A 26041-nucleotide genomic window follows, 5' to 3' on the forward strand; every position below is an offset into this window, starting at 1 on the left:
GGTGTTGAGGTGGCACTTGTCATCCCAGTGATCTCTCTGTAGGTATCTGGGCTCCAGGCTTAGGACTAGGAGCAGGAGTGGGCCTCCTCAGAGGGAGTGGGACAGATTACCAGACAGGAATTGCAAAGGCAGAGCTCACTAAAGTGCAGGCTCCAGGTAGTGTGGATGGAGGGGCTTCACAAAATGGTACAAAACTGTTGTTATCAAATTCAGACAGCAGGTAGGTGGGAGGAGGGGTGACCTGTGACTTCTGTGATTGCTGGGAAGTCCAGTGACCCTTTGTGCAGTGCTCAGTGTCAAATAAAAAGAACCGGAGAAGACCACCTTGATAGTTAAGGATATACATCTGTGGTTTTAGTTATTCACAAATGACTCTAAAGTTCTGTGATATGATATGATTGGGTGAATCATTTGGATGAGATAAAAACAGGATTTTATTTGCTGCATGCATGTTATGTGTCACTTAGGTGGTGATGAAAACAAACGTAGAAGCTTTCATTTACTGAACTCTTACCATGTCTAGGCATGCTATATGCTTTACAAGTATCTCATTTAACCCTGGCTAAATCCAGCTCTTTGAACACCGTACCTACTCCACAAATCTGAGTGTGACTGTAGAAAAGCATAGTGTCATCCTGAATGGTCCCACTCTAACTCTTTTTTTTTTTGAGACTGAATTTTGTTCTAGTTGCCCAGGCTGCAGTGCCGTGGCATGATCTTGGCTTACTGCATGCAGCCTCTGCCTCCTGGGTTCAAGCGATTCTCCTGCCTCAGCTTCCCGTGTAGCTGGGATTACAGGCGCCTGCCGACATGCCCCGCTCATTTTTTGTATTTTTAGTAGAGACATGGTTTCACCATGTTGGTCAGGCTGGTCTTGAAATCCTGACCTCAGGCGATCCGCCCACATCGGCCTCCCAAAGTGCTGGGATTACAGGCATGAGCCACTGTGCCTGGCCGTAATTCTTGGCCATGACTCTTAAGGGGACATTGGTGTTGTAGGCCATGTCGCTTCATTTTGTTGGTCCATCGGTTCTCAACCCTGGCTGTCATTAGTGTTACTGGTGGGAATTATAACACGTATTGCTGCCTGAATTCCTCTCAAACTAATGAAATCAAAGTCTTTGTGAGGTTGACCTGGGCATCAGTATCTCTTTTTTAACCTGTGCTGTTAATTCTAATGAATAATAGTTGAGAACCACGACCATTCTTCTGTCATCTAGATGACTGTTTCACACCTTTTTTTCTCTCTTCAAGCCTCTTAACACCTTCCCTATCCATACTCTCAGTTGATAACCTTCTTTTAAACTTACCTGAAAAAATAATGGAAGTCGGAGGAAAACTTGTATACCTTTTGTCTTAGTCCATTCGGGCTGTGATAACAAAATACCGTAAACAGGGTGGTTTATAAACAACAGAAATGTATTGCTCATAGTTCTGGAGGCTGGGAAGTACAAGATGAAGGCACCAGCAGATTCGGCGTCCCGCGAGAGCTTGCTTCCTAATTTACGGATGGTGCTTTTTCACTGTGTCCTCATATGCTAACAGGGCTCACTAGTTCTCCAGAGCCTCTTTTATAAGGGTACTGTATGAGTCCATGTTGCATCGCTATAAAGGAAAACCCAAGACTGAGTAATTTATAAAGAAAAGAGGTTTATTTGGCTCGTGATTCTGCAGGCTGTACAGGCCTGGCACCCGCATCATCTTCTGATGAGGCTTCAGGAAGCTTTTACTCACGCAGGAGATGAAGAGGGAGGGGGTGTGCCTAGTTTTTCTGCTCCTGGAGAGAGTTGTCTGCGTTTGCACCCTGCACTCCCTCTTCTCTCATTCTCATTTAAACTCAATATGACCAGTCTTTTGTACCCATCACACCACCAAAACCAGACTGGTCAGGCTCACCAGTATCCTCTCTTGCCAAATGCAGTGGTCAGATCTCAGTTCCTATCTTGACTGACCAGCAGCTTTTGATACAGTTGACCATTCCATCCTCCTTGAAATAGTTTCTTCTCTTGGCCTCTGGAACATCACTGTCTTTGCTTTTCCTCTTCTCTCACTGGGTTCTCCTTCTCAGTTCCTTTTGTTCGTTCATTTTATTTTCTTTTCCTTTTTTTTTTTTTTTTTTTGTTGAGATGGAGTCTCACTCTGTCACCCAGGCTGGGGTGCAGTGGCGCGATCTCAGCTCACTGCAACCTCCGCCTCCTGGGTTCAAGCGCTTCTCTGTTGGCTCATATTCACTTGGTCACTGGAGTGCCTCAGGAGTGGCCCTTGGACTTGGCCTCTTCTCTGTCTCCTCATGCCCTGGCCATCTCACGTCATCCATTTACTGACAACCCTCAATTTATATTTCCACCTCCAGACCACACCTTTCCCCTGAGTTCCGCACTCAGATATTCGATGATCTACTTGACAAGTTTCCTTAGACATCTAATATACATCTCAAATATGACAAGCCCAAAATCGAACTGCTGCTTTTCTCCCTAAAAGAGCCATCCTCATTTCAGTGGACAACAGTTTCATCTTTCCATCTTCTAGGGCTTAAACTCTGGAGTCATTCTAAATTCTCTTTCTCTCATGCTGCACCCACTCTGTTAGCAAACCATGTCAGCTGTGCTTTCACAATAAATTAAGAAACCAACCACTTACTTAATTCATCAAATTCATGTTGGTCCAGGGCAGAAGATCTGTTCTTTCTCTTAGAATCGTTTCATAACTGAGCCTCCTGCTTATAGTCTTGCTGCTGTGGTATGTTCTCAAAACAGTAACCAGTGTGATCATTTTAAAAGCTGTAGTAATGTGTCGTTCTTCTGCCCCAAAACCAGCAAAGGCTTCCTCTTTTACTCAGAGCTGAGAAAGGCCTACAGGGTTCTGTGTGACCCAACCTTCAGACCCTGCAGACTTCATCTCCTGCTCTTTTCCACCCCTTCATTCTGCTTCACCTCATTGAGCCTACTCCTCAGACATAAAGCACCCTTTGGTCTCAGAGCCTTTCTACTGCTTCCTCCAGGCAGGACACCTTCCTTCATGTATCCCATTGTTTTTATCTCTTTTTCAGGTTTCTATTTAGATGTCACCTTGTCAAACAGGCCATTTGACAGCCTTATATAAGATTATAATCTCCTGCCTGTCTCCTCCCACCGTCATATTTGGCTCTCTCCCTTTTATCCTTCCTCGTTGCTCTTCAATAGCGTAGGTGGCCATCTGAGTTATTACCCTGTGTCTGTTCTCACTAGGAACTTGCTTCCATGAGGGCAAGGATGTTATCTCTTTTGCTCACAGCTATTTCTTTAGGACCCAGAGCAATGCCTCAGGAATCATAGGCATAATCCACATTTGTTGGCTGAATTTAACAAAATCCTCACAATGACACTTCAAAATTAGTTGGAATAACCCAAAATTTATACATGAGGAAACTGAAACACAGAGAGGTTTTTTTTTTTTTAATTTTATTTTATTTTAAGTTCCAGGATACATATGCAGGATGTGCAGGTTTGTTACATAGGTAAACATGTGCCATGGTGTTTTGCTGCCCCTATCAACCCATCACCTAGGTATTAAGCCCCACATGCATTAGCTATTTATCCTGATGCTCTCCCTCCCCCAGGCCCCCTGACAGGCCCCAGTGTGTGTTGTTCCCCTCCCTGTGTCCATGTGTTCTTATTGTTTAGCTCCCACTTATAAGTGAGAACATACGGTGTTTGATTTTCTCTTTCTGTGTTAGTTTGCTGAGGATAATGGCTTCCAGCTCCATCCATGTCCCTGCAAAGGACATGATCTCTTTCCTTTTTATGGCTGCATAGTATTTCATGGTGTATATGTACCACATTTTCTTTATCCAGTGTATCATTGATGGACATTTGGGTTGATTCCATATCCTTGCTATTGCGAGTAGTGCTGCGATGAACATATGCGTGCATGTATCTTTATAATAGAAGGGTTTATATTCCTTTGAGTATATACTCAGTAATGGGATTGCTGGGTTACATGGTATTTCTGGTTCTAAATGTTTGAGGAACCACCACACTGTCTTCCACAATGGTTGAACAAATTTACATTCCCACCAACAGTGTAAAAGCAATCTTATTTCTTCATAGCCTCACCAACATCTATTGTTTCGTGGCTTTACTAATTGCCATCCTGACTGGCATGAGATAGTATCTTATTGTGGTTTTGATTTGCATTTTCCTAATGATCCATGGTGTTGAGCATTTTTTCATGTGTTTGTTGGCCACATAAATGTCTTCTTTTGAGAAATGTCTGTTTATGTCCTTTGCCCACTTTTTAATGGGGTTGTTTTTTTCTTGCAAATTTGTTTAAATGCCTTGTAGATTCTGGATATTAGACCTTTGTCAAATGGATAGATTGCAAAAATTTTCTCCCATTCTGTAGGCTGTCTGTTCACTCTGGTGATAGTTTCTTTTGTTGTGCAGAAGCTCTTTAGTTTAATCAGATCCCGTTTGTCAACTTCTGCTTTTGTTGTAATTGCTTTTGATGATTTTGTCCTGAAATCTTTGCCTGTGCTGATGTCCTGAATGGTATTGCCTAGATTTTCTTCTAGGGTTTTTATAGTTTTGGGTTTTACATTTAAGTCTTTAATCTATCTTGAATTAATTTTTGTATAAGGTATAAGGAAGGGGTCCAGTTTCAATTTGCTGTGTATGGATAGCCAATTTTCCCAGCACCATTTATTAAATAGGGAATCCTTTCCCCATTGCTAGTTTTTGTCAGGTTTGGCAAAGATCAGATGGTTGTAGATGTGTGGTCTTATTTCTGAGATCTCTATGCTGTCCCGTTGGTCTATGTGTCTGTTTCTGTACTAGTACTATGCTGTTTTGGTTACTGTAGCATTGCAGTATAGTTTGAACTCACGTGGCTGGATGCCTCCAGCTTTGTTCTTTTTGCTTAGGATGTCTTGGCTATATGGGCTCTTTTTTGGTTCCATATGAATTTTAAAGTAGTTTTTTTTCTAATTCTGTGAAGAATGTCAATGGTAGTTTAATGGGAATAGCATTTAATCTATTAATTATTTTGGGTGGTGTGGCCATTTTCATGATATTGATTATTCATATCCACAAGCACGGAATGTTTTTCCATTTGTTTGTGTCCTCTCTTTTTTTTTTTTTTCTTTTGAGATGGAGTCTCACTCTTGTCACCCAGGCTGGAGTGCAGTGGTGTCATCTTGGCTCATTGCAACCTCCACCTCCCAGGTTCAAGCGATTCTCTTGCCTCAGCCTCCTGAGTAGCTGGGACTACAGGTGCACGCCACCATGCCCAGCTAATTTTTGTATTTTTAGTAGAGATGGGATTTCACCAGGTTGGCCAGGATGGTCTTGATCTCTTGAACTTGTGATCTGCCCACCTCAGCCTCCCAAAGTGCTGGGATTACAGGCGTGAGCTACCATGCCCGGACTGTGTCCTCTCTTATTTCCTTGAGCAGTGGTTTGTAGTTCTCCTTGAAGAGGTCCTTCACTTCCCTTGTTAGGGGTATTCTAACGTATTTTATTCTCTTTGCAGCAATTGTGGATGGTAGTTCATTCATGATTTGGCTCTCTGCTTGTGTTTTGCTGGTGCGTAGGAATGCTTGTGATTTTTGAGGTTCAGAGAGTTAAACAACTTTTTCAGAGTAACACAGCTTGCTAGCGTAGAACTAGGACTCAAACCTGCCAAGTGACTGTGTCTTTAGATCGTCTCTCTGTGGAGCCTGGCCTTCACCCTGCACCCACATCTCAACTGCCTCATTTTTTTCATGTCTTGTTGCAAGCAGCCGGTCCCACAGAGTGAGAAAAATCCCTGTGAAAAATGTCGCAAGTGTGACTGGAGGTGTAGGAAGTGCATACACAAACAAGCCCTTATCTGCAACTTTCAAGTCCAAAAATTTGTGAAAGTCAAGCTTTATCCTTAACCCATTCGGTGGCAAAACCTGATTTGGACTGATGTGAGGCTATTTATAAATCTCTGCCTGTAAAATGTGTGTGTGTGTGTGTGTGTGTTTTCTTCCTGGTAATTAATATTTCCTTTAAGGCTCTTTCCAGGAACATGGTCAGTTTTAAGACCCGATTAAGATCAGGCACAGCAGGCCAGGCTAACAGGGGCATGTGTGAAATGCCGTTCTATACCAGAGGGAATGAGAGAAAGTCTCCATGCTCACCAGCGAGGCCTCTCCCTGCTCCCAGCACTTTTTCTGCTTCTGTCACACAGTGCTGGATACTAGGGTCAGATTCTGCTCTCCCTAGTCATGAGGCTAGAGGAGTCCTTCTGCATAAACTTAACAGCCCAAGAGAAAAAGCCTATAGATATTGATATTTAGGGTGTTCCAAACAAAATGTACAGCTGACTCACGATCACCCTCCCGTAAGATCTACCAGTTCAGAAGCACTGATCATGCACACAGAACATCCGGTCAGTTTTTAGTGTCTCACTTTTCCATTTAAAAAGACAGCTAATGATCACCAGATATTTGAGAAAAGTTTGAAACATGAAAGGCAGAAATTAAAAGAGGCAAACAACAACACTAGAAACTCACAAGAAATAGAGAAAATATAGGGAGCAGAAGAAAACTTCACAAAACCTGTAATTACTAGTCTAAGAGAGATACGAGAATATGTTGCATTAATAAAATAAAAGCAATGGGTAACAAAGAGGAGTATTCAGAGACTAAGAAAGAACTTTTGGAAATTAAAAGTGTGATAGAAGAATAAATCAGTAGAGGGTTTGGAATATAGAATTGAAGAAAACTTATAGAACCTTGCAGAAAATCAAAGAAAGGAAGAAAATGTGCTGGGCGCGGTGACTCATGCCTGTAATCCCAGAACTTTGGGAGGCCAAGATGAGTGGATCATTTGAACCCAGGAGTTTGAGACCAGGCTGGCCACATGGCGAAACCCCACCTGTGCTCAAAAATACAAAAATTAGCCAGACATGGTGGTGCACGCCTATAGTTCCAGCAACTTGGGAGGCTGAGATGGGAGGATCACTTGAGCCAAGGAGGTTGAGGTTGCAGTGAGCTGAGGTTGTACCACTGCACTCTAGCCTGGGCAACAGAGTGGGACCCTGTCCCTCCTGCCTAAAAGAAAAGAAAAGAAAAATAAGAAAGGATTATTCTAAGAAGCCCAACATCAAAATAGTAAGACTTGCAGAAAAAGAGAATAGAGACAATGAAAGGGAAAATTTATTAAAGAAATAATATAAGAAAAACTTTGAGAACTGAAGGACATTGAAAAGCCCATTTGAGTACCCAGGGCTATGACTTGAAAAAAAGACATACACTGGAAGAAAAGCTTCTCGACAGGAGAAAATTCCCCGAAAACAAATGGATTATATGTAAGAATAGAAATATGATTGACATCATCTATCTCTACAGAAGCTAGGAGACAATGAAGCCATTCCTTAAATTCTGAGAGGATAGTATTTCCAACTGAGAAATTATATCCTGATAAATTAGTAATCAAATATGAGGGTGGAATAATGGCATTTTCAGGTATGAGAAGTCTCAATGATTTTATTTCCCACACAACCTTTTTTGAGGAATCTACGATGCATCTGTTTCTCCAAAACTAGAGAGTAAACTAAGAATAAATGTGATCTTCCTTTAAGCACAGAGAGCAACCACTTCAGGTTGAAGGAGGAGAATGGAAGCTTCCAAAAGGGAGATTTTTAAGAATTAAAAAAAAAAAAAGATGAGTACATAACGGTATATTTAGTGTGCTGTGATGAGTTTTATAGTTTTGTTGAAATGTTGAGGGCTGAATTCGTGACAAGTACATAGAAAGTTAAGCAAACAAATGAGGCAATAATGGACTCTACAAAAGGCAACTAAGAAATGTACATGAAAGGAATTAATTATAACACCACGCATGGCTCAGCTATGAACAATAATTTATCTGGTTATAATAATGTCACTTAATAATTACTTGACAAAATAATGTAACTTAATAACGTAGCTATTAGTGTTGACTTAATAAAAAATGGTATAACTATTGGGAGAATGTGGGACAGGAGAGGTGGTATATGGAATGGTGGTAAGGAGCTAAATCCTTATTTTCTATAATAGGAAGTCAATGAATAATATCTAATATTGAAAAAAATCCAGAGCCATATAAGCCTGCTATTTAGATACACTGAGATGACTCTGGAAATAGATACAGGAGTTGAAAGACAGAATTAGGGATATGGAGGGGTGGGGCAGGGCCTGCTGTTTCTCCTTACAGCCTTGCAGTACCACTGGACCTTAAAAATCATGGATGTGTGTTGCTTTGATTTAAAAAAGGGCTCACTGTGCTGGGTGCCGTGGCTCATGCCTGTAATCCCAGTAATTTGGGAGGCCGAGGCTGGTGGACGACTTGAGGTCAGGAGTTCGAGACCAGCCTGGCCAACATGGTGAAACCCTGTCTCTACCAAAAATATCAAAAATTAGCCAGGTGTGGTGGCATGCACCTGTAATCCCAGCTGCTCGGGAGGCTGAGGCAGGAGAATCGCTTGAACGTGGGAGGCGGAGGTTGTGGTGAGCGGAGATTGTGCCACTGCACTCTAGCCGGGGCGACAGAGCGAGACTCCATCTCAAAAAAAAAAAAAATTAAATAAATAGATAAGTAAATAAAATAAAATAAGTTAAAAAGGGCTCAGTGTCTCCCCCTGTATCCAGATTGGCACCTAAAATAGGCACCCAATCAAAGCTGAATGATTGTTTGCTGTAGAGAACATATTAACAACACAATCGAATAAATGTGCAGAGGCACCCTCCTTTGGAGATTTTGCATATGGCAGTGGCAGAAGAGCTTCCCTTTTCTGGTTCTCCAAATGCAGACACCATTTCTCTTTTTGTCAGAGCTCACCCATGCACTCAGTGTGCAACTCATACTTCGTTTCAGCTCTTTGCTGGAATCTCTTGGCTTAGCACTAGAGGGAAGATAAAGAAAAGCCCCTGGGAGGCAGCTGTGGGAGGCAGCTTTGTGTGTGGAACTCTGGCTTAGTCATTTACCTGCTTTGTGCCTTTGCTGGTCACCAAAGCTCTTGTCACCTCATCTGAAAATGGAGAAGACACTCCTCGCTTCATAGGATTGTGTGAGGAACAAATGAATAACTTAGTACATAAAGCACCTGGCACACAGTAGTTGTTAAAAAAAAATTGAAATTAAAAGTAAAGGAACATTTATGGTGGATATTATTAGGTCTAGGACAGGAGCCCCGTAATGTTGGATCTGGGCTCCCCATATGAACCATCAAGAAGGGATGTGAGCCCTGGGAGAAGAAGAGGGGGACAGAAATAATCCGGGAAGTCTCCTTATCTTAGCAGACATTCTTACTGTGTTTTGGGTGCAGTGTCTTCTGATTTGACTGCTGTGTTCAGCAGATTTGTAGAAACCCAGATCCTGGAATGTTTTATGCACAAGGATCAATAAAAGCTCTTAGCTTATTTAGCTTCCATATTCAAACATAATCAAAACCATTGCTCACATCTCAGACAGTGTGGAAGAATGGCTCCAGGGTTAAAATGGTTATCTCACCCTAAGGCTCCTGTGTGCTGAGTGGGGATGGCTCCTTGAAGCCAGGGGCTTGGGGCCACAGCCTTACTCCTGTGACAGGTGAACCCATTCTCTGAGTCAACACAGAGCCCTTGAGCAATGGTTCTGCTTTGAGGGGCGGGGCCATGAAATTGTTGGCTCAATTTATGAACTTCTGTGGGTTCCTTGGTTCCTGGTGGGCTCTCCAAATCCTGGTTCTGGGTCTGTGGTTGGAGCCTCACACATTGTACACTTACTTGAAGGAGACACTTGCTGGAGGCAAGAAGGAGTCACTGCGCCCAAGGCAGCCTCTCATTTAGCCACCCTCTTCCTTAGAATCATCTTCTGTGTCATCTAGATGCTTCTGGGTCTAAGGGCAGAGGAGAAGGGGGATTGGCTGAGCTGCTGCCAGGGGCTCTAGAGTTGGGGGACAGTGCAGTAAGGGCTGCCCAGAGAACAGGCCCTGAGCAGAAGGAAGGAGTTGAGCACAATCTTGGCTGGCTGGGCCTCGAGAGGAAAGTAGAGAAACCAAATCTGGATGTCAGGCCCAGTGACCCTTGTGGGATAGGAGGGAGGTCAGAGAGCAGAACTTGTGGTGACAGATTACAGAGGGTTGTGAATTAAGTGGAAACTATATTAAAATGGCCAGGAAGCACTTGAGTAGATAGGAGGCTTGGGGACCCTAAGATCAGCTGAATCTGCAGTGCTGAGTATGGTGATAGGAGGAAGTTATATAATCTACTTAATAGAAAAAAACAGTTTAGAATTTAAAATAGAAGAGTCATCCAACTACACTTTAGCAATCTAGCATGGTCCTATCAGTAGATTTTTGTTTTGTTTTCTTTTTTTTTTTATTTTGAGATAGTACCTGCCTACCCTAGTGGCCCACAGCCACTAGACTCACTACATACCTGCTGTCCTGGGCCTGCATGGTGTCCTGTCTACCTCTCCCAGGGCCTCTGCCCTGCTCTCTTTGTAGGCCAGCTTCCTCTCCTTCCATAGAGCCTCTGTAGCTCCATCACTCTCTGTCTCGCTCTGTCGCCCAGGCTGGAGTGCAATGGCACCATCTCGCCTCACTGCAACCTCTGCCTCCTGGGCTCAAGCGATTCTCCTGCCTCAGCCTTCCGAGTAGCTGGGATTACAGGCACCCACCACCACGCCTGGCTAATTTTTGTATTTTTAGTAGAGGCGGGGTTTCACCATGTTGGCCAGGCTGGTCTTGAACTCCTGATCTCAGGTGATCCACCCACCTTGGCCTCGGCCTCCCTAAGCCACTGGGATTACAGGCGTGAGCCACTGCTCCTGGTCCCATCCAGTAGATTTTGATTATCTATCAAAAATCCAGCTACAAACTTGAGAAAAAAGTTTTTTTAAAAAAATAGGCTTTTGAGTGCTTACAATGGATGGCCCAAGCCCTGCCCAAGACGTGCACTAGGTCACAGGGGAGCCCCCAGTCTCAGTGCCCCCTTAGGCTTCAGGAGCCAGAGCCAGCTGGGACCCCAGAGCCCATTTAAACAAAGCTCTTGCACAAGATGAAGAAATCCAGGCCCATTTTAACTTTTTTCCTGCCCGGGCCTCACAGGCTGGGTTACTTGCAGCACCTGCCCTCAGTACCAGGCCTCTAGTTTGCATAGATTTGCTGTGTTGAGTAGAGCTGGAAATAAGTTCTGCTCTTTCCGTTCTGATTTCCCAGCCCAAGATTGCTGCAGCCTCAGGGCCTTGGAGAGATTGTTTTACGTGGAACAATTTGGTTGCAAGAAACAGAGACACCCTCCCAAATTGAAGGGGGTCAGGGAGTGCGTGCAGGAGTAAGAAGTATGCACAGACGAGCCTCACGGCCACTTGTCTCACTACATACCTGCTGTCCTGGGCCTGCATGGTGTCCTGTCTACCTCTCCCTGGGCCTCTGCCTTGCTCTCTTTGTAGGCCAGCTTCCTCTCCTTCCATAGAGCCCCTGTAGCTCCATCACTTGATCTTTTTTTTTTTTTTTTTTTGGAGATAGAGTCTCACTCTGTCGCCCAGGCTGGAGTGCAGTGACTTGATCTCGGCTCACTGCAACTTCCACCTCCCGGGTTCAAGCAGTTCTCCTGCCTCGGCCTCCTAGAAACTGGGATTACAGGTGCACGCCATCATGCCTGGCTAATTTTTGTGTTTTTAGTATAGACAGGGTTTCACCATGTTGACCAAGCTGGTCTTGAACTCCTGACCTCAGATGATCCTCCCGCCTTGGCCTCCCAAAGTGCTGGGATTACAGGCATGAGCCACTGCGCCCAGCCCCATCACTTGATCTTGTGCATGGCATTTGCTTGTCATGGTTCCACCACTACCTTTCCCTTAACTCTAGGGTCTACCACCAGCTGACTAGAGTCTTTTTTCACAGTTGCAATTTTGAAAGAGTGTCAGATTGGCCCAGCTTCCTTATGTATGGATGAATTGTCTTTAAGTCAAAGTTCTACCCTTTGTCCATCAGGGGAAGTCCAGGTGAATGAGTAAGTGGAGTAGGGGCAGGGTGGGCAGGTAGAATGACTTGCCTAAATATTGGAGATCTGCAAACCATTTTCCAAAGGACTTAACCACAAAAGGAATCCCCCATTCCCTCATGAATCTGCAAATTGCTGTGGCTGGAGTGTAGGGTGCATGACAGTGGCAGGGCATGGGGCTGGTCAGGTGGAAAGGGGCATGAGACAGGTCCCCAAGGCTTTTGCCTGGGTCACAGGGCTGAGAAACCTAGTTATCCGTGTAGGTGAATTATCCATCTCTCACTGAAAGTTTGGCCTGGAGTGAAAGGAAAGATACAAGAGGCTGGCTAGGGAGAGATGGAGAGTGGGGTCTTCCTTCCTGTTAAGGAGGCAGAGCAGCCAGCCCAGTAGTGCCCACCCTACCTCCACCCCAGGAGCACTTTGCTCTTGTTCCCCCAGGAAGTCTCCTTGTGGGCTGCTCCTAGCTGACCACTAGCTCAGCTGTTTGCCTGTAAAGACCTCTTCCCTGACTGCTCTCATTTCCCCACAGTGACTCTGGCTCCTGGTGTTTTGTTGGCATTAATTATAAACAGCAGCAAAGTGCCCAAAGCCTCAAGCAACTTGTTCTTTTTCCATCTCACCAGATGCCTTTGTTGTTTGCCCCGTTCTGTCCTGAATCTTTGTGAGGTCTTGACGTTACCATCCATCACATGGCTCACTTCAGCTTCAGTTCTGTCTATCAGCATCTACCGTCTCATGGGATGACTCTTGTTTCTCTTTGTATCTAAGGGTTTCTTTCCCCTGGACACCGTCCTTGTGTATCTATCACTCCCCTGTCCCTCCACGGGTTTCTCTTTCTCTCCTTACGAATTATCATTCATGTACCCCTCTTTCCCAAGCTTGATTAGCAGAGTTTATTTAGCATAATGGGTCTTATCTTAGGCTGGGGCTGAGGTGAGTGTGAGCATGAAAAATGAAAAGTCAGACTTTGAGAACTCCACCTTCATTTCCACTAGAAATGGTTACACCAGGTGAACGAGGGTATGTGGGTGAGGGAGGGGCTTGGGGCAGAGAGGAGTGTTAGGGGAATGGGCACATTTCTCCATTGCTGGGAGCAGTTTCTACGGTACCAGTAGTCCTGAAGGTAGCATGCCAGGACTGTTCAGAAGCCTGAAAAATTTGGAAACCCTTTAACCCAGCACAATTTTATTCCTAAGACTGTGTCTGAAGAAAATAATCATGGGGCTCCCTGGAAGATTTTGTTTCAAACACCATTTGCCATTAGCCAAAAACAAAACAAAAGGCTGGAGATAACTTAAATGTCCAGCCTTTGAGGGTTGGGTACAATTTATGGTACAGCTATGCGGGGTACTATACGTGGCTCACTGGAGATCCTTGGGTACATGTATATTATGTAGCCATTAAAATGATGCTGCTGAAGATTAGTTAATGACACAGCACTTACTAAACCATGCCTAGCTTTATTACATCTTTGTAAAAAATCTGAAAAATAAAAAGAAACAAGCAGAGTATGTTATCTGTAGTTATCTTGGATGAAGAAAGAATGGGTATATTTTGTCCTTTTCATTTAATTATATTTTCTAAAATTTATAGATTGAACATACTTTTTTTGACACAAGGAAAAACAATTACTTTAAAAACAAATGCTCCCTATTCAGACAACTATAATAATATATGGGTTGAAAATTTAGGATCAGTTAAACATGCTTCCAAAATGAATTAGAAATTAAATTCACTTTAAAAAAAAATTTTTTTTTGAGACGGAGTTTTGCTCTTGTTGTCCAGGCTGGAGTGCAATGGCGCGATCTTGGCTCACTGCAACCTCCGCCTCCCGGGTTCAAGCGATGCTCCTGCCTCAGCCTCCCAAGTAGCTGGGGTTACAGGCATGAATTCACATTTGTAACAGCATAAACAACATACTACAGGTCAAAGGAGGCTGTGAACAAGCTTGATGTAGTTGTTGATTGAAATCCATTGTCTGCAGGCCTTCTCTAAACACAAGACTTGGGCCCAGTCTGTAGCTTTCTAACCCTTGCTTTTTCTTACCACAAGTAGTGAGTAGCACAAGGATTCCGTGACTGTAGTAGAGTGTGCTTTGCCTAATCTGCAACTCACTCTCAAATTGTACAGCCCCAGAGGGATGAGTCCGGGTGAACAGGTAACTCGTTTTGGTCCTGGAAGGGAGGCTGGCTGCCCCAGAGCTGGCAGCGGGAGGAGCAAAGACTCTTTACTCCTGAATGTATTAATGTTTGTGCTTCTGGTGAAACTTTGCTTTGTTGTTGTTTTTTAACCCCCTGCAGGCAAGGGGAGAGCCAGTTGCGCAGAGCCCTGCAGCCAGCAGTCCTGGGAGAAGTGGTGAATGTCATGGAGCCCAGCTGAAATGGACTGGCCCCCTTGAGCCTGTCCCAAGCCCTGGTGCCAGGTGTCCATCCCAGCGCTGAGGTAAGACCCCTTGAATCCCACCCAGCCTGAGGAAGAGAGGACACAGTGCCTTTTTTGCAGGGGCAGGAGGCAGAGGGCCTTCTCAGGAAAAAAGGAGCAGTTAGATGTTTCTGGTTCAGTCAAACCGTCTGCTTCAGCCTCAGCCCATTGGGAGGCAAGGTCATTTGGTGGCCAAAGAGGCTTCTGGTTTGTCAGAGCAGGTCTTTGGACTCTTGATGGGAGTTGTATTTTCTCAGTTGCTGGTGAAATTTGAATTCCCAAGGGAATACATTTATCCTCCAGGTAAGACTGCACCGGGTTCAGGTGAATGCTTAACTTGAGTTTACCTCCGCTGCTCTGCAAGGGAGCTCTTGGGAAACACACACACGCGTGTGCGTGCTGTGCTGTCTCTCTTTCAACCCAAGGGTGACATAGTGACACATTATGCAGAGAGGTTATTCCAAAACATTCTGGGAAGCTCACTAAAAATTGATTTTAATTACCTAGATACATTCTGATTATAAAGGTAGTGTGTGCTCATAGGATGTTTGGAAAAATTCTGTCGTGGAAGAAAATACAATATATCTGAAATCCTGCCCCTGTTAACCATCCTCCAGGTGGTTTTCTATTAAGGTTACTCTTTAAGCTTCCATAGGATGTTGATTTTCCTGCGTGGAGGTGGAAAGGTGATGAGGCAGAAGGAGAACTTGCCCCTAATCTGGAAACTCTGTTTCTCAATTTTTATATGTTCAAGAATTTTGCAAACTGCTTGTTAAAAACGATTAAAAACGATAGGCGGCTTGAGACTGACCACGATGGGGAAACTTATGCCATGGAAATGAGCAAGTGCTACAACCCAGGGCTTTTTTTGTTTTGGAAATTCCGATTAGATAAGCCAGCTGCTGGTTTCAGGGCCTACCCTACCCCAGGCTGTGGGGCATCCAGCAAATCACTTCCCCTATGCACTCCTTCATTTCCTCACCTGTGAACGGTAGGTGCCCAGTAACATGAGTTGCATGAGTAAATGAAAGTGAGATTTCCGTCATTATTTCATACAACAATCGTGAGAGTCCCATAAAATAATGAAAACAGAAATGTTTTGCATACAGTGAGCCTCCCTGCCCCTGTAGAGAGGGGCTTAGTTGACTGGGCAACCTTTGGTTTAGTGGTAGAAGTTGGCTGCATTTCCCCCTTTGGCTCTTGCTCCTTGGGGAGCCTTTGGATTACTGACACCCTTTCATAAAGGCAGCTGAAAACCCACCATTTACTGGCCCACACCTGCGGCACATTTCCTTCCTGGAAAAGTCAAGAAGTTGGTCAGAGAAGTGTGAAAAGGGAGCCTCGGCAATGCAGGACGTAAGAGCCAGAACTGAAATCAGAGCTTTTGGCTCATAATCTCTAATGCGGGTGTGGGGGACTTCCTGCCAAATGTGAAATTGCAACAAAAGCCTCTTTCTTCAAAGCCCTGCTGTTGCAGCAGATTAGAGCTAATAAATTAGCATAATGAAGTCCTAGCCTCTGTCCCCCTCCCTCTGCTTCCTGAATCTCTTCATGTGTCCCAAAGGAGGGATAGGGAGCGGGTGGGATATCCGTTAAGCACCAGTTTGTCTTTGTAGAATGGTAGGTTCAGAAAATTATAAAGGTGGTAAGGTCTACAGAGTCCATCTGGTCCCACAGCCTCATTTTAAGAACCCCAGGCCACTGAGCTGGTGATTACCAGTGCCTGAGGCGAACGTATGTACTCCTGGGAGGAAGGGAGCTCAGGTTGAGGGGTGGAGGGTGCAGCGCTGCTCAGGAGGCCGCCTCTTCATGGAGCTTACATATAACTGGCGGCGAACGTGGTGGGTGGTCTCCAGGTGCCAGCCCTGCCTCTTCCCTTCCTAGTCCTTCCCCTGTATCTGAAGTCCCAGTGTACTTCCTGAGTGTGCCTCTCTAGTGTGTTTGGACTTAAGGCCATCAGAGGCCTGGTTTTCTGGTCAGCAAAATCAACTAAGATCTTATTTTTTATTTTTTATTTTTTTTTGGGACGGAGTGTCGCTCTGTTGCGCAGGCTGGAGTACAGTGGTGTGATCTCAGCTCACTGCAACCTCCGCCTCCCGGGTTTAAGTGACTCTCCTGCCTTAGCCTGCCGAGTAGCTGGGATTATAGGCACGTGCCACCACGCTGGCTAATTATTTTGTATTTTTAGTAGAGACCGGGTTTTACCATGTTGGTCAGGCTGGTCTCTTATCTCCTGACCTCAGGTGATCTGCTCACCTAGGCTTCCCAACGTGCTGGGATTACAGGTGTGAGCCATCATGCCTGACCTAACTAAGATCTTATCCTGAGAACCTTTAGGTCTGTTTATGACAAGGGGAAGGAAGGGAAGAGGCTGTTGATTGAGCTCATGATGGTTCCCGGCACAGTGTTTTGTGATCTGTCTACATTGTCTTATTTAATTCTGCAATGAGCTAACAAGGTATCTATCCCATGTCACAGATGTGGAAATTGGGTCTCACAGAGGTAAAGAGACTTCTGCAAGATTTCACAGCTCATAAGCAAAAGAGATTCACCAAGGCTGTCTGTGACCTCCACAGCTTCTCAAAGCCAGTGAGTGCTCTTTATGGCAAGCACTTGCCCACGTGGTAGTTCCAAAATCCAGTTCCGACACACAGAGTCTCTCCCGTCGGGGAATATCATTCCATCTCGGAAGCTCTGTGAACAGCTGCAGCTCAAAGTGCTTGGAGCTTTGCAAAATGCTGCACTGTTCCTTTCAAACCCCAAGGGCTCTTCCTTGTAGAGTAAGATAGCACCAGAGCTGGGAGCATTTATAGAGTGCTATAGTGTAGTCCTCTCATTCAGCTGATGCCCCAGGGGGTGAGGCCCAGTGGTGCTGGGCCCCCAGATCTCCCCGCCAGTTAGAAGCAACGGGCGTGTCAGTCTCTGGACTCAGAACTGTTTCCCGGGGAGCGCCCAAAGACAGATATGCTTGCTTTTCCTCTGCAACTCAGGAAGAGATTATTCCTCTGGCTAGAGGGATTTAATTTAGTTCCACAGATACTTACTGAAAGCCTACTATGTGCCCTGCCAAATATCTCAGCTTGTTTGGGCAAGAAACTCTGGCCCGCACTTGGACATACAGATCTGACGGGGACAAGAGGAGGACCTTCCATACTTCAAGGCTGTTTAGGACCTTCTCTTTTCCATCCGTTCTGTCACCACTCATGTCCAGCCTTTCCTTCAAGAAATCGAAAGGAGAAATTATGTCTCAAGTAGCTGTGTGTCCAGGGTTTCCAGACTCCTGAAGAGGTGTTTTTTTTGTTTGTGTGTTTGTTTTATAGACGGTGTCTCGCTCTCTCACCCAGGCTGGAGTGCAGTGGCACAATCTCAGCTTACTGCAACCTCCGCCTCCCGGGTTCAAGCGAGTCTCCTACTTCAGCCTCCCAAGTAGCTGAGATTATAGGCGCCTACAACCACACCCAGCTAATTTTTGTATTTTTAGTAGAGACGGGGTTTTGCCATGTTGGCCAGGCTGGTCTTGAACTCCTGACCTCAGGTGATCCACATGGCTCAGCCTCCCAAAGTGCCGGGATTACAAGTGTGAGCCACTGCACCTAGCCCGAACACAGAGTTTTAAGCACCTAACTTGCTAACTGGGGAACAAACCAGCAGATGGGGGAGGGAGGCAGGGTCTTTGGAAGATACTTGCTGAGGGACAGGGCTGAGGGGAGGAGGCAGAGTGGCAGAGGGAGTGATCTGGGGAGACACTGCGAAGTGGAGGTGGTGCCCTGCCTTCAGCTTTGGCTCAGCAGGGCACTCAACATGAATTAGAGCCGAAAGAGCTCCTTGGAAGGCTTGATCATTAGCCATCATGTCTTTCACTTAAGGAAATGGAGGCCCAGAAAGGGGAAGGATGTTATTTGCAGCATGAGAGGAACTGGAGTCTGTTCTGCTGACTGTCTGGTCAGGTCCTTGACACAAAACCACCGTGGCAGTAGAGGCCAGGGTGTCCTGGGGAGCAGGCACAGCCCACTTCCTGCCTTAGCCCATCTGGCCCAGGATGGGCTGGCTTTGGCTGTTGGAGGTATTTGTGGCAGTGGCAATCCAAGAGAGAGAGGGTGTCATTTTAGTGATGCCAGAGATCTCCTGCAGCCCCAGCCCCTCATTCTCATTTGGAGCCTTCTTAGAGGTCCTGCTTAGGCTGGGGAGTTACGGCCTGTGGCTTCAGGTTGGGAATTTGCCACTTGTAGAAAGGCATCACAGTACGGAGAAAAGTGGCCCAGCTTTGAAGCCATTTGACTTGAGTCTGAGCCTGACTTGACCACAGCTGCATGACCTCCCGACTTTCTGATCCAGTTTCATCATCTGTAAAATGGGCCGAATAACACCTACCTTGAGTGAAGATGAATAATTATTTATATAAAGTTTTTTTCCCCACAAGGTAGATGCCTATTAGATGGTACCCATTAATCTTTTTTTATATACCCTTATTGAGGTGTAACTGACAGACAAAACCCTGCACATACTTAAACTGTACAACTTGGTGAGTTTTGACATGTGCATACAGTCATGAAACTATTCCCACAATTAAGCTAATGAACATAACGATTACCCCTAAAAGTGTCCTTCTGAGCTTTATCCCTCCCTCCTGCCCCCTTCCATCTCCTGCCCTCCATCCCCAGGCAACCACTAGACTAAGCTGCTTTCTCACACTATAGATTCGTCTGCATTTTCTGGAACTTTATGTAAATGGAATTATACAGCATGCATTTTTTTTTCATTCAGCATAATTATTTTGCTGTTCATCAATGTTGTGTGTATCAGTAGTCCAAGTTGTGGATATACCACAATTTATTTATCCATTTACTTGTTGACACACATTTAGGTTGTTTCAAATTTTGGACTATTAAAATAAAGCCATTAGAATCATTTGTGGAAAAAGATGTTGTGGGGACATAAGTATTTATTTCTCATGAGTAATCTCCTAAGAGTAGAATGGCTGGGTCATGTGGTGGGCATTTGTTTAACTTTTAAAGAAGCTGCCAAACTGTCACCTAGAGCATGGGTACCATTTTATATCACCACCAGCTCTGTACTAGAATTCCAGGCACTTCACTTCCTTGCCAACACTTGGTATGGTCTATCTTTTTCTTTTTCTTTTTTCTTTCTTTTTTTTTGAGACAGAGTCTCACTTTGTGGCCCAGGCTGGAATGTAGTGGCGCAATCTCAGCTCACTGCAACCTCCGCCTCCGGGGTTCAAGCGATTCTCCTGCCTCAGCCTCCCGAGTAGCTGGGATTACAGGCGTGCGCCACCATGCCTGGCTTATTTTTGTATTTTTAGTAGAGACAGGGTTTCACCATGTTAGCCAGGCTGGTGTTGAACTCCTGACCTCAAGTGATCTGCCCGCCTCAGCCCCACAAAGTGCTGGGATTACAGGCATGAGCCACAGCTTGCAGCCCATCTTTTTCATTTTAATAGGTGTATGGTGATATCTCATTGTGTTTTTTTGTGCATTCCCATAAACACTAAGGATATTGAGCTTCATTTTTATGTGCTTGTTTGCCACCTGCATGGCTCCTCTAGTGAAATGTTTAGATTTTTTTATCCATTTAAAGAAAATTGGGTTGTCTTCTTATGATTGAGTTGTAAGGTTTCCTTATATATTCTACAGATAAGTCCTTTATTGGATATGCTTTGCAAAATTGTTCTCCAGTTCTGTGGCTTGTACATGACAGGAGATGGAAGCAAGTAAACTAATTATTGCAATTCAGTTGAATAAGTGCTGTGCACAGGAAGTGCAGAGGAAGGGCGGTGATCTCAGGATGGGGAGTCAAGGAAGCTTCCTTAAGGAGAAGCTATATGAAGTGGATCTTAAAGGACATGAAAAGTTATCTAGGTGAGGGAAGGGTAGCCTCAGTAGAAGTTTGTATGTGCAAAGGCATGGAAATATGAAATGTCGGGATACACACAGTACTATGAATAATTTGACCTGGTTGGAACACCAGGATTTTGGAGCGAAGAGTCTGAAGTGGAATCCCAGTTTTCTTACTGGCTGTGTGCCTTTTGTTTTTATTTAACTTTTCATTTGGAAACAATTGTAGATGCACAGGAAGTGGAAAAGATAGTACAGAGACTCCTGGTGCATCCTTCATTTAGTTTCTTGTTTCTTCTTACATAATTATAGTATGATATCAAAACCAGGCATCTGAGATTGGTACAACATGTGTGTATAGTTTGTCATTTTCTCTTGTGTGTAGGTTAGTATAGGCATCACTAGAATCAAGATGGAGAGCTATTTCTTTTTCTTTTTCTTTTCCTTTTTTTTTTTTGAGACGGAGTCTCACTCCGTCACCCAGGCTGGAGTGCAGTGGCGTGACCTCGACTCACTGCAACCACCGCCTCCCAGGTTCAAGCAGTTCTCCTGCCTCAGCCTCCCGAGTAGCTGGATTTACAGGCATCTGCCACCACGCCCGGCAATTTTTTTTTATTTTTTATTTTTAGTAGAGACAAGGTTTCACTGTGTTAGCCAGGATGGTCTCTATCTCCTGATCTTGTGATCTGCCCGCCTCAGCCTCCCAAAGTGCTGGGATTACAGATGTGAGCCACCGCGCCCGGTGGATACAGAACTATTTTATCATCACAAAGGTCTTCCTTGTGCTGACCCTTTATTGTCACCCTGCCCCCACCTCTGTTTTTCACTTTTATAATTTTGCCTTTTGAGAATATTCTCTAAATAGGATCATACAATATACAACCCTTTGAGGTTGGCTTTTTTGCACTCATCATAATGCCCTTCAGGTCTACTAAAATAGTTGAATTTATCAATAGTTTGCTCTTTTTTTGTAATTACCGAATAGTATTCCATGGTATGCACGTATCACAGTTTAACTGTTTGCCTATGGAAGGGCATTTTGATTAATTTCAGTTTTTGGCTATTACAAGTTAAGCTGCTATGAACAATTGTGTTCTGATTTTTGTGTGGACATAAATTTTTGCTTCTCTGATATAAATGCCGAGGATTTCTATTGCTAAGTTGCATGGTGAGCATATTATTTCGTTTTTGAAGAAACGGCCAAACCATTTCCTAGAGTGGCTGTATCACTTTACATTCCCACCAGCAACATAATCCACTTCCTCTACATGCTTGCCAGCATTTGGTGTTGTCACTTTTTCTCAACTTTAGCTGTTCCCTGTTTTTTGGACATGGAGTTTCACTCTTTTCACCCAGCCTGGAGTGCAGTGGTGCTATCTTGGCTCACCGCAACCTTCGCCACCCGGGTTCAAGCGATTCTTCTGCCTCAGCCTCCCGAGTAGCTGGGATTACAGGTGTGCGCCACCACGCCTGGCTAATTTTTTTGTATTTTTAGTAGAGACGGGGTTTCGCCATGTTGGCCAGTCTGGTCTCGAACTCCTGACCTCAGGTGATCCACGCATCTCGGCCTCCCGAAGTGCTGGGATTATAGGCGTGAGCCATTGTGCCCGGCCAACTTTAGCTGTTTTAATAGATGTGTAGTGATATCTTATTGTGGTCTTAATTTGTGTTTCCCTAACAGCTGGTTGTGTGCTCCTCTTTCTGCTCCCCCAGTCTGGCTGTCTGAATCTAGACCACAGCCTGTACTCCTTAAGTGTTGGAAGCAAGAGGATTTGATGCTGACAAACCCCCTGCCATCATTTTCAGAGCTGCCCCAGGAATTTGACTTCCTTGTTCTTCAGCCCAGTTCACCAGTTATAGGAAATCTTTCGTCATTGTCCTGGGTGGCCCATGAAAAGTGATATTTTATAGAGCTATGTATTTTTCCAGGGAGGATTGTTTTTGTTCACAGATGAGCAAACATCCTGTAAGTGCTGATTTTTTACTGTGTTTCCACCCTGTTCCTCCCTGGTGCCAGCGTGCCAACATCTCTACTTACTTGTAGCCGAGATGAAGAAACCTCTAGAGTTGGCCCAGGAGGACTGTTTTCTCAGTGTTTAGAGATCATACAGTGCCAAGGGCAGCTGCCATGGCCTCAAGCCTTCCCTAGCTTAGCATCTTCTACTGTTTCCTCTTACAGATGGAGAGACAACTTCAATGCACTGGGGAAAGAAATGAATGATGACAGTGAATGATGATACTGCACTTCTTGTGGACCAGGCTCTAAGTGTTTTATGTACATTAATTCACTTAATCCCCATGACAACCCTAAGAATTGGGTACAATTTATAACTCCATTTTATAAATGAGGAAACAGGTGTAGAGAGGTCTCATAGGTAGTAAGCTGGAATTTGAACCTGGGGAGTATGACACCCAGGTTTATCCTCTTAGTCATTACGCTATGCTACCTGCTACTTCCTTGCTTTGCTTTGCTTTGCTTTGCTTTGCTTTGCTTTTCTTTTCTTTTCTTTTCTTTTCTTTTCTTTTCTTTTCTTTTCTTTTCTTTTCTTTCTTTCTTTCTTTCTTTCTTTCTCTTTCTTTCTTTTTCTTTTCTTTTCTTTTCTTTTCTTTCTTTCTCTCTTTCTTCCCTCCCTCCCTTCCTTCCTTCCTTTTTTTTTTTTTCTTTTTTGAGATAGGGTCTCACTCTGACACCCAGGCTGGAGTGCGCCTGGGAGGGCTGTTGTCTCACTACAACCTCCACCTCCCAGGTTCAAGTGATTCACGTGTCTCAGCCTCCCAAGTAGCTGGGACTACAGGCACGAGCCACCACTCCCATCTAATTTTTTGTGTTTTTAGTAGAGACAGGGTTTTGCCATGTTGACCAGGCTGGTCTCGAACTCCTGACCTCCTGTGATCTGCCCGTCCTGGCCTCCCAAAGTATTGGGATTACAGGCATGAGCCACCATGCCCAGCCACTGCTTGTTACTATGTGTACACTACCTGCACTAGGGTGGATAGAACCTCGTGTGGCACACACATATGACGCCACGTAACATGGCTCATGTGTTCACAGTGCCCAGCACAGAAACATGCACATAGTAGGTGTTTATTTAAAAAGTTGATTGAATGCTGAATGAGTGAGTGGGCACTCTTCACTGACGAGCTGGGGTAAGGCACATACTCCCTGTTTGATTTCAGTGTAGTACTGCCCTATAGCTGGGCAGACACCTTGGTGTCTCCCCTTAGGAGCATGTGGGAAGAAGAGGAGGATTTGCCATGAGCTTTCTCTGGGACGGGAGCAGTTTGGGATGTTGAGATGGGAAATGGAGTATTGAGAAGTGAGTGTATTTCCAGGGGGAATGGGGAGGTCTTTGGAGACCTGCATTGGCCATGGGCTGCTCAGGTGTGAGTGGGCTCAGGCTCTGGATCACTGCTAGGAAGATACTCTTCTATTTATTTATTTATTATTTTTATTTCTGAGATGGAGTTTTGCTCTTGTTGTCCAGGCTGGAGTGCAATGGTGCAATCTCAGCTCACGGCAACCTCCGCCTCCCGGGTTCAAGTGATTCTCCCACCTCAGCCTCCTGAGTAGCTGGGATTGCAGGCGCCTGCCATCACGCCCAGCTAATTTTTATATTTTTAGTAGAGACAGGGTTTCACCATGTTAGTCAGGCTGGTCTTGAACTCCCGACCTCACGTGATCTGCCCGTCTTGGCCTCCCAAAGTGCTGGGATTACAGGCGTGAGCCACCGCGCCCGGCCCTCTTCTGTTTTCTGAGTCTCCTGTGCACTCAGGGCTGGCTCACATACACTGCAGGAAGAGGTTGGAGGAGGATGACACAGGGGACTGGACTTTGGAAGACAGCACATGATTGCACTGGCCCTCAGATTTTCAACCCCCTGCCTGTGCAGCAGTAACCTTGACTGCATTGTGGGGACTCCCATCCACTTCATCTCACCCTTGCCCATCAGGGGCGTCTGGGAAAGAGGTTTCTAGCCTGACAGATCTGAGTTCCAGTTGCAACGCCTCAGTTGCCTCACCTGTAGACAGAGCGGTAATAATAGCTGGTTTGTAGATGGTTGTGATGGCAAAGTGAAGAAGTGTCTTAGGGAGTGTTGGCTCCCTCCCCTAACTCTTTGCCTCTCCTCCTCTCCTGGAGGCCCTCTTCATGAACACCCAGCTGTAGGGCAGTGCTGCACTGAAAGAAAACAGGGGACATGTGCCTTACCCAAGTTCAGTCAGTGAAGAGTGTCCATTCACTCGTTCAGCATTCAGTCGACTTTTTAAATGAACACCTACTATGTGCTTGCTTCTGTGCTGGGCACTGAACACATGAGCCGTGGCACTTGACCTCCTGTAGCATGTGGTCTAAAGAGGGAGAGACAAATGCTACTGAAATAGTAGCACAATCAAATGTGAAACCATGAATTGTGGGGGTTGCTGTGGAGGAAGCTCTGTGGTGCTGTGTGAATGAACCACAGCCTGGGAAGCCACTGGATACTTCCTCAGGAAAGTGATTTCAACCTAGGGTTTGACTCTCTAGCTTTGGGCCACTGGAGAGGCCAATGTGGAAGATTCAGTAGGATCAGTCCACTTATGCTATATCCTGACTATAGGCTGACCAGGTGCCTGGCCACCCCAGGGCCCTCACCCCACCTCCAACAGCCTAGACCGTTCCGTGAGATTACCCATATCCAACCATTCACAGGTGCTGCAGATACTGCAGGAACCGAGACTGAGCTTGGATCCCACACCTTACAGACCTGGAGCATCTTTTCTGTTGTTTATTTTTGGGTTAGCTCGTAACTTAGTTTATCACTCAGCCGAACAGAGTGAGCCACCATGGTGGTTTTGATCATCATACAGATATTTAAAGACAACTTTACTGAGGTACAGTTTATATTCCATGAAATCAACCCATGTTAAGTATACAATTCAGTGATTTTTTTTTAGTAAACTGTAAACTTACTGAGCTGTGCAGTTGTCACCACAATCCAGTTATAGAACATTTCCGTCGTTGGTGGGGTCAGCTTTAGATGCAAAAGGCAGGAGAATTATTTTTGTTTTTATGGAATTAGTTCTGTGTTCCCAGCAGGAAGATCTCATTAATTAATTAATTAATTCAATTAGTATTTACTGAGAGCCTGGTGGTGGGGGGCCAGCAGGGCTGGGTGCAAAAGGGAATAAAGAAATAAACAAGTGGTGGGGGCTGCTTCACCGTGGCTGATGAGCTTCCCACTGAAGATACGCTGTTAAGTGTAGCCTAACTTGCCTGCTCAGATGGGGTTCGTGGCAGCTGCAGGGCAGGTTTCTGCTTTCTACCCTGCAGCTCTTATTTGAAGGCAAGGCAAAGGCCTTCTTTTGCAATTACCTGGTATTGCAGTGAATTATTGACTGAGCAGACAGAGAGACGTGTACTCGCCAACATCTACAAATAGCTCTGGGCTTTGGCAGGCCTGGATGCAGGATCTTGGAAAAGAGGAGAGTGGGTGTGCTGTTTACAGTGCAAAGATTTGACAGGTGAAATTGGGGCAAGGGTGCGCTGAGGGAGGAAAGGAGTGCAGGCAAAGTCAGGGCCGGTGGCCAGGGTGAATCCAGGGAAGTGGGTGCCTGTGTGCACGGTGGGCGTTGCTTGGAGGCTGGGGAGTAAGTGGGAGTATGGCCTCATATACTAGACCGAGGCATTTGCACTTAATGGAGTAAACATGGAAGATGCAATTTCAGTGTCTGAGGAGGAGCTTAATGATTCAGAGCTGGACCTCAGTAGATTAATCTTTTGTGAGGAGATAAAAAGTGGGGGACGGGTTGGGAGACT

At 45.1% G+C, this 26041-nt stretch overlaps 1 protein-coding gene across 2 annotated transcripts in view; it reads left to right on the plus strand.

Annotated features, from left to right (window-relative positions):
- ST6GAL1 (ST6 beta-galactoside alpha-2,6-sialyltransferase 1) overlaps positions 1 to 26041 on the plus strand; it is a 149795-nt gene that overhangs the window by 20116 nt on the left and 103638 nt on the right. For both annotated transcript variants that reach the window (XM_004089708.3, XM_004089709.3), the window contains exon 2: positions 14275 to 14416. The gene's annotated coding sequence lies outside the window, so the exon portion shown is untranslated. The remainder of the gene's footprint in view (positions 1 to 14274; positions 14417 to 26041) is intronic.

This window comes from Nomascus leucogenys, chromosome 11, assembly GCF_006542625.1.
Source record: "Nomascus leucogenys isolate Asia chromosome 11, Asia_NLE_v1, whole genome shotgun sequence".
Lineage (NCBI taxonomy): Eukaryota > Metazoa > Chordata > Mammalia > Primates > Hylobatidae > Nomascus > Nomascus leucogenys.